The following is a 9049-nucleotide window of genomic DNA, read 5'->3' as shown; positions in this document are numbered from 1 at the left end:
ATGTATAGCCAAGGGTAGTGAGTTTAACTTTCAGTGTCTTAATGTCTGCATCAACAAATGGAAATCAAAAAAGATGATGCTTCATAGTTGGTTTCACTTACTTTTTTTAAGACATAGCTTTTTATTGGTCTAACCTGGTCTAGCCCACATGCTTAGTGCCAGGCTTGGACAGCTTTCTCCTTCTGCCCTCCAGTCTTCCCTCTGTTGAAAGCTCAGGGGTTCAGGGTGATGGAGAGATGAGGCCGCTGAGCAGAGCGGGGCAGCACCCTGCACATATCCTGCTTTGACAGGATGGGAGGGATCAGACGGGAGGAAGTTTCCCAGCAACTCCTACTGTGCCCTTCGAGCCATCAGTATCTCTCGGATGTTGTCCTCAGCTTCCTTAACACTCTGCTCCAGGTAGGACTTTTTCTGCTCCAGCTCTTTAATTTTTTTCTTCTGCTATTTTCTGTTTGTTTAACAGCTGGCTGTGAATCACTTCCTTGGACTGTAGAATAAACATTCTTCCGACACCTTCATACATGTTAGTCTCATCCACCAGCGTCATAATCTCCGTGTCCGTAAGGTGTGCATGCTTTTTCGTTCTGTTTAACTGTTCAATCTGTATATCTGCAAGCTTCACCTTCTGTTGAGTATCAATAACTTTGGCTTGAAGCTCTGTGAAGGCCTTCTTCAACTCCAGGTCCACGGAGGCGACCATATTGAAGCACTCTTTGCCGTTGGTTTCACTTATAGAATTAGTAAATAGATGTGAGCTGCGTACAACAGTAGTTAGAAGGTAGTAAGTACTCATGGGATGTTAGCTGGTGCTGCATACAATAGTAGTTAGGAGGTAGTAAGTACTCATGGAATGTTAGCTGTGCTTGTGCTCTGCTTCTGTGACCTATTACATGATTTCTTCCACTTCAGTGTTGAATTTGAACAAATAAAAAAAAATCAAAGGAAGTGTACTCAGTTAAATGTTGCCATCTGAATAACTGAAATAAATGTATGTGCAGATACATATCATATAGTTGCTTAAGACTATTACATCTGTATTGTTTATTAACAAAGATCACCCAAGTTGTTCCATCCTATATGCCCCGGGAAGGGCTTGTGACTTCGCGCGCTTTTCCCTCACACAAAGACAGTAAATTACAGAACTTGTGAGAGCATCGGATTGCCAGACATGTCTCTGCTTTCCACGGCTCTCTACAGTTCCAGAATTAAGAATCAATGCAACTGTAATCAAAACGGTATAAAAGCTTAAAGGAAGAGGGGGTATAGGATAGGGGGTTCTAGGGAGGGGAAAAGGGGAAAGGGGATGACATCTGTATTGTAAATAATTAAAATATCCAATAAAAAAATTAAAAAAAAGAATGAATGCAACATGTTTCTGACTGTTGTTTTGTATCCATTCAATATTCCAATTTGAGTTCACGTGTTACCTTATGGAACACCCATGGTGATATGGATTATAGCATGTATGAGGGATTGGTGATTTGAATGACAATGACTTCCATCAACTTATATGTTTGAATGATTGGTCTTCATGAGTGGAATTGTTTGGAAATGATTAGGAGCTATGGCCTCATTGGAGTGTGTGAGGTCCCAATGGAGTAGATGTGTCACTTGCAACGTCCAGGAGATGGGGTCTTCTTTGAGGTTTAAAATTGCCTACAGTTCCTTCAATCCTTTTCCTAACCCTTCCATAGGGGTACCTGACCTCAGTCCAATGGTTGGCTGTGAGTATCTGCATCTGTTTCAGTCAGCTGCTGGCAGAGCCTCTCAGAGGACAGCCATGCTCTTGTCTGCAAGCACAATAATAGGGCACAATATAGTATCAGTAATAGTGTCAGAGTTTGGTGCCTGCCCATAGGATGGATTCCTAGACCAACCCTGCCAAAGTATCCTGGATCCCTGGGAGCTTCCAGAGACTAAGACACTAATCAAAGAGCATACAGGGGCTAGTCTGAGCCCCCTCCCCCCTGTACACATGTAGCAGAGGGCTGCCTTGTCTAGCCTCAGTGCGAAAGGATGTGCCTAATCCTCAAGAGACTTGATGCCTTAGGAAGGCCCCCCACCCCCAGAAGCAAAGGGAAGGCTGATGGGGGAAGACCTTTATGAGGGGGGACTGGGTGGTAGACAATGTTTGGGAAGTCAATAAATAAAATAATTAATTAATAAGAAAAAGAACAGCAATAAATCAATAAAGTACAAAAAAAAAAAAAAAGCTTATAGTCTCTCCAGCTTTCCCTGACCACTGACTGAGGATGTAAAGCTATCAGCTACTGTCTGCTTCCATGATGATAATGGACTAATTCTCTGAAACTGTAGGCAAGTCTCTCGATTAAATGCTTTCCTTTATAAGAGTTACCTTATTCATGGTGTCTCTTTGTATCAATAGAACAGTGACTGAGACTTAGGAGATGGCACTTCTTTATTAAAACTACCTTGAGTCACAAAGCAGAGAGATGTTTCATCTTGTTTTTGTGCTCAAAGTGAAACTCATCTCATAGTTCTGCAGCATGAACTTAATGTGCACTTAGTTACTTTCTCAATGTTTTTGTTGGGAATGGTAGAAAACTGATTGAGTAAATTCACCAAATCCACCAATGCCATATAACAGCACCATTTTATTCTAAAGGGCTTTTACACAAAATCCTGCAAGCAGGCATGACTTAAAAGATATTTAGTAACAGGTCTGTTGATTATCACAACAATTAGAATAAACTTAATGATCACTGAGAAAAAAAGATGGAAGACCATGTGGCTTTAAAAATGAATGCACTATAGCAATGTACAACAACTTAAATGAAAATTGGTAACCCTATTATGAGTTAATCTTAAATTGTCCAAGGTTCTACATAAATAAATTACTCGTAGTCCATACAAGTGAAATAATTTAAGCCTCTGGTTATTTAGGAGCATATATAAATGGAATAAGATCTTATTATATAGTGCATGTTAATGTATTTAGTTTTAGGTAATAAATAAATGAATAAATAAAAAGAAAAGACCATGTATTGCTCAAAGGTGATATTGTAATATTGATGATATACCTTAGATACAAAGGTGTAAAATAAAAATATATCTCAAAAAGAACAAGTTCAGAGTTGCTGTTTTGCAGGAAATAAGATTCATTATGTGCAAAGCAAAAAAAAAAAATGGATGTCTTGGGAATAGGAAACTTACTTAAAACTAATTTTTTTGAGGGTTCTTATTGGATAATAAGTCTTGTCCTCTGTAGCCTTTTAACCCCATGATTACTGGCCAAGATATTGCTGTATGAATTTGAGTTTGTGGGGTAAGGTTATGAGATAGTCTTAATAGGACTCTTTTTAAAAGAAATAAAATTTGGGCACATTTCTATTCCCTCCAGTCCTGCTGAAACCCTGAGTAGAAAAAAGGCATCGCTTTCAGAGTGTTCATCCTTTAAATAAGTGGAAAAAAGCCAAACATCCTTTCTTCTACCACTGGCTTCGCTTTCATCTCTGCTGTTTGTTTCCTTTCTTTAGTGGGTAAAGAGAGGGTGAGTCCCAAAGCAGGAAAGGCTAAGAGAAGATGCACACTGCTCGGCTGAGAACCATCTGAAAACAGCACGGCACTTTTGAAGCATGTGCCTGGGTTTCTCTGCTCCCCAAATGCCTCACCTTTGTTGACTTTCAGGTAGAATTCCTGCTACTGAATAATAACAAAGGATAAACTTGCATATTATAAAGTGCAAGAGTGGGCTTCCAGGAAGCACCAGAATGTGCAGGCTGCCTTTATCTCTTCTCTTTATCTTTTTTTGATAATAAAGAAGTATCGGTGAAAAGAACAGGGGCTCTGAGCTCTTTCTCAGGTTTTGACTTGCGAAAGATACTCTGTCTTTTCACGTATGGTAGGTGTCAATTCGCATGTATTTTCCAATCTCATCAAGAAAACTGTCCTTCAAAGAGTGCAGGAGATGAGTCACTGAAGCTCCTTGGGGATGAAGGGTAGCAGAGGATTGCAGTTGTTTTAACAGAACTCCCTCTTCCATGTCAAATTATCAAAGAAAAATAAAGCTATTTAAAAGAGTTTATTCTAGACTTCTGCAATTCTTGGAGCACATGATTTTCAATGATAGGCTACAAAATCATAGAGCTAAGGATAATGGGAAAGTATCAGGATTTTCTTTCTTTTTATGCCAGGTTGTTTCAATGACATAGAGGATAAATTTTTAAAGAGTCAATTAAGTCAATAAAATTGATGGATCATTCAGTCATTTTTCAACCAGACTTGAGATCAAACCTTAAATGAGAAAACAGTACTTGGTGGCCAGCAATCTATTACTTTGCTGTATAGATAAAAATAAAGAGATTAAATGTTATTCCATACACAGAACAAATTTTATCACTTGATACATTACAGTTAAAGTAACCTCAGATTTCTCTTTGGAATTAAAAAAATTTAAACAAAACCATGCAAATGTAATTGGACAAATACAATAATGACATTATTAATAGATGGTTGAGTAAATTTATTTTATAAAAGCTGTACTAAAATATTAACTCTGACTGCCCTAATTTATTATCATTTGTGCCTCTACTATTAAAATGACCAGATAGGAAAAAGAAGTAGCGTGACATAGGAAAGTAATTTCACTTACTTCTCTTCATAAAGAACAGATCCATTTCTGTAAGTAGCTGTCACTTTTTTCATGAGTTCCAGAATCCTATACTCCACTTAAATATTGTTAAAATAGAGTATCTTGAATATAATATATTCAAAGTAGATGGCATCACAAACTATCAAGTTATTACTGTTTCAAACCAGATATTATGTTTCCCTTTCATTCTATTTCATATGAAGTGTTCTATATCATATTGGATTTGTTTATTTCTCTTCATGTTCTATTGATTCTGCCCATGTCTGAGATGACCGTCTTTTTTTTTTTTTTCTGGACCATAGCCTGTTTTGCATTTTTGGTTTCTCATCCTCTTTCGTTCCTCTAGAAACTAGAACAGATGTTAAGAATGTATATAAGTTTTATGCTGGGTGCTTTCTTAAAGTCTTCCATCAGCAGCCATTAGAGTTGAGCATAATAATCACTGTTAATGGTTTGAGAGAAAAGTATTTCCCCCAAAGTAAGTCTTGATAATTAGCTGATAGATTCAAGCCTTGATTGGTTACTAGAGCATCAAGGCTCTGACTTCATAACTCATTGATCAATTCTTGCCATTATTAAAAGTGATGAAAACTAAAAAGTTGTGTCTTGTAGGAAGTAAGTCCCTGGGGATGTGACCATGAAGGGTTGATCTGGTCTGCAAACCCTTTCTCTTTCTTTCTACTTGCTGGCCATCACAAGGTAGCCAACTCTGGTTCCCCACATGCATGGTTCTTGCCATGCAGTCCTTTACTACACCCCAGAAACTATGTAGCTAGCAGATCATGAACTGAAGGTAGGAGGCACAATACATTTTTTTCTACTTTAGGTTGTTTTTCTCAGATATTTTGTCACAGTGAGAAGTGCTATCTAGTATGTTCTACCTTCTCAGTGCAAAAGAACATGTGTGATCAGTTTCATGTTCCCTTCTGTTTCTCTTTCACCAACTTTCTCCCCTATTCATTGTGCTTGAGCCTCAGTGGCATTATTTATGTTTCCAGATGTCTGAGTTTTACCTGCTCCGAATGGCATTTGCTGTTTATTCTTATTTATTTTTAGATGTGATGCTTCTGGATCTTTCTATCATAAAATCCTCTATGTCATGCAGGGCTCTGCTCAACTATCATTTCTTCAATGAGGTCATTCATGACTCATCTATTCATCTCTGTGTTCCCAGCTACACAGACAGCATTATAGAGATTAGTTATAGCTTCCTCTTAGTAGTTAGCAATGTTTAAGTGAATGCAATTCCTCTGTATTCATTTACTTTCAGACTACACTGTAAGCTTCATCAGTAGAGGAATATGTTCTTTGTTGTCAGCTATTTTATCTCCTGAACTAGCTCCAGTGAAAACTGAGTGGGGATGTCTGGTAAACCCTTCACTGAGTTCATTTGATCCTCACAATAACCCTCTGGGTAGACACTGCTATTGATTCTTTCATGGGATGATGTCTTCATATTGCATGTCTTAGAGCCTTGGCAATCTATAATGCATGCTTTAAGAAAAACATTGTTCTCATTTTATAGATAAGGGGACCTCAAAGACCACAGAGGTCAGGCATCTTTTCTTAATGCTATTGTGTATGTATTTGATTACACATGCATTTCGTCTAGAAAGAGTTTTATTGATGTATAAACTGACAAAAATCCACATATATTTAAATTATACAACACGATGTTTTGATGTATGCATTCATATGAAAATTTTCAGTTTTCTGTCTCCCAGCTATTTGCAGAGCCACTAAATTATTGGACATTTCTCGGGTAGGAAACTGTAAAATGAATAAAAATTAGGTGGTGCTGACTTTGAGAATAATCCCTCCTCAGCCCATAATAACTTATGAAGAGGATGACTAGGTAGAGGTCTGTGGTGATTTGAATATGCTTGGTCCAGTGTTGGAGGAAGCATGTTACTGTATGGATGGACTTTGAGACCTACCTCCTAGGTGCCTAGAAGATATGCTTCTCCTGGCTGCCTTCAGATCAAGAAATAGAACTCTCAGCTCTTCCAGAATCATGCCTGCCTGGATGCTGCCATGATTCCCATCTTGATGATAAGGGACTGAACCTCTAAACCTGTAAGCCAGCTGCAATTAAATGTCCTTTATAAGAATTGCCTTGGCCATGGTGTCTTATCACAGCAATGCAAACCCTAACTAAGACAATGTCCAAGGATTGACTCAAAGATTATTTCTATTTCTAAACATTATTGTAATACGGGTTCCACTCATGTCTGAGTAAAAACAACGTACTGGCATATGAAGGTTAAAAACGAAAATATTAAACTTTTGCTTAAGGCCTTTGTTATTTTCTTCCTTGGTTCTTTCCACTCAGCTGAAACCTGTCATTTGCTTTGTAAATAGCAAGCTTTTTGAGTATAAGACTACATCGAAGGTGATAGCCAATAGTCATTGTCTGGTAAATTTTATGTTTAACATCAAACTCAGGCTTTGAGCTTTCTAATATTGTGATCCCAGAGAATTACTTAATTCTCAGGATTCTCATGTGTTAAATAGATATAGAAAAATGTATCTATCAACAACATAATTTCTATACCCAAGGCTTGGGAACCATCATAGAAAATGTGGTAGAAAATTGGTAAGAACTAGAAGACCAATGTCAGTAGTACCTTCTAGACATGACAAGGATGCTGTACACATGAGATTTCAACAATAAGGTTACACAAAAAACTCTTACACAGTGGTCACAACAATAAACATGTGAATAAAAATGGGGAAACATCATAAGAAAGACCCCAACCTTAGATGGAGCAAGAGAGTTAGTTTTCTCCAGGGATGAGCTCTTTGAGAGGTTATGGAATCCCAATAGTCAGTCTCTTGCACATGTTCATACAATCAGCACTAAATAGATCCAATAGGATGTATGTATATAAATATATATGTATATATATTATATATGGGTATGTGTATGACCATAGAAAAATAATTGTTATACAAGAGGTCACGAATCTGCAAAGGATTAGACAGGAGCATCAACAAGTTGAGGAGGGGAGAGTACGGTATAGAAAAAAAAATATTATACATATGTGAAGTTATAAGCACCAACACCAAAATGATCTGCAGTGCTGGCTAGTTGTTTATGTTAACTTGACAATCTAGGATTACCTGGAAAGATGTAATATTAATTGGGAAATACCACCACTGGATTCTTCTCTAGTCATGTATGTCTGAAGGGAATTTTCTTGATTGATAATTGATGTGGGAGAGCCTACCTCACTATGTGCAATGCAATCCCTGGGCTGGTGGCCCTGGGTGGTATAAGAAAACAGGCTGAGCAAGCCTTGAGGTACAAACCAGGAAGCAGCACCTTATCATGGCCTTTGCTTCATTAAGTTCTAGCTTCCAGTTTCTTTTCTGACTCCCTTCAGTGATTGAGTATGATGTTAAACTGTAAGCTTGACATAAATCCTTTCCTCCCCAAGTGGATTTTGGTACTTGTGTTTTATCGGTGCAATGTAAACCCTCATGGAGACAACTTCTTCCACTTGTTAGAATAAATAACCAAAGTAGTACATGAAACCCTATCCCAGTAAGCAACATGCAGTGAGCATTCAAACAATAATGATTAGTTTTTATTGTTATACTCTTAGCACCTAAACACAGATCATGGACCACAGCAGACATCTAAAAATGTTGACTAAATAATCTTGGGAGCCACACTGTCCTTCAGGTATTTGACAAATCCTAAGAGGTTTATCCTTTTCATCATTTTTTTCTTCTTAAGTTAAAGAGGAATCAAGAAATATATGCATTTTTCTCCTAACATTTGCCAGTCACTGTCTAACCAAATCTCATTTCTGGAGTTACTGCCCAGAATTTTAAAGTATATTTAGTTTATTCAGCCTAAATTATTTTTAACATGAAAAGTTTATTGTTAGAGAGGCTCTACTCATTGCTTACATTATAAATCACCAAATTCATATTTACAGAATTGTGATGACATTTATCCTCAAACCTAGCTTTTTTTCCTTAAGTCAAGTTACACACTGTTAGTCTCTCTATAGACCATCTCTCTTCTTAATCCAGGTGTGTTTTCTTGTTTTGTTTCCCTTGTCAGTGGAAAAACATCATTTTTCAATATTTCCTATAAACAAAGAAATTCAAAGGTGCATATGGATTTCCAGAATCAGAATAAATGCCATCTGTTATCTTCTCTTGGATCTGCTTTTGTTGAAGGGGTACTCCTGCATGGTTTCTGCTTGCTAACTATAAGGAGGGGTGAAGAAATGAAGTTAACATTTCATGGGTGTGTTGTTCACACAGATAAACTACAGTTTCTAAGTTATCAATTTTAGCATCATGTTTGGATAAAGCAGAGGTACTAAAATGACTCTAATCTTGTCAGAAACAAGCGGTCTATGATGATATGAAATGGAAATACAAACCAAAACCAAAACCAAACCAAACCAAACCAAACCA

General features: G+C 37.4%; 1 pseudogene; it reads right to left on the bottom strand.

The window, feature by feature from the left end:
• Positions 1–330: 330 nt before the first annotated feature.
• LOC114620985 lies at positions 331–700 on the bottom strand (annotated as a pseudogene).
• Positions 701–9049: the final 8349 nt, after the last annotated feature.

Source organism: Grammomys surdaster, unplaced genomic scaffold (assembly GCF_004785775.1).
Source record: "Grammomys surdaster isolate TR1022 unplaced genomic scaffold, NIH_TR_1.0 170, whole genome shotgun sequence".
NCBI lineage: Eukaryota > Metazoa > Chordata > Mammalia > Rodentia > Muridae > Grammomys > Grammomys surdaster.
The sequence above is the reverse complement of the archived record's forward strand: the minus strand, read 5'-3'. Positions and strand labels throughout refer to the sequence as shown.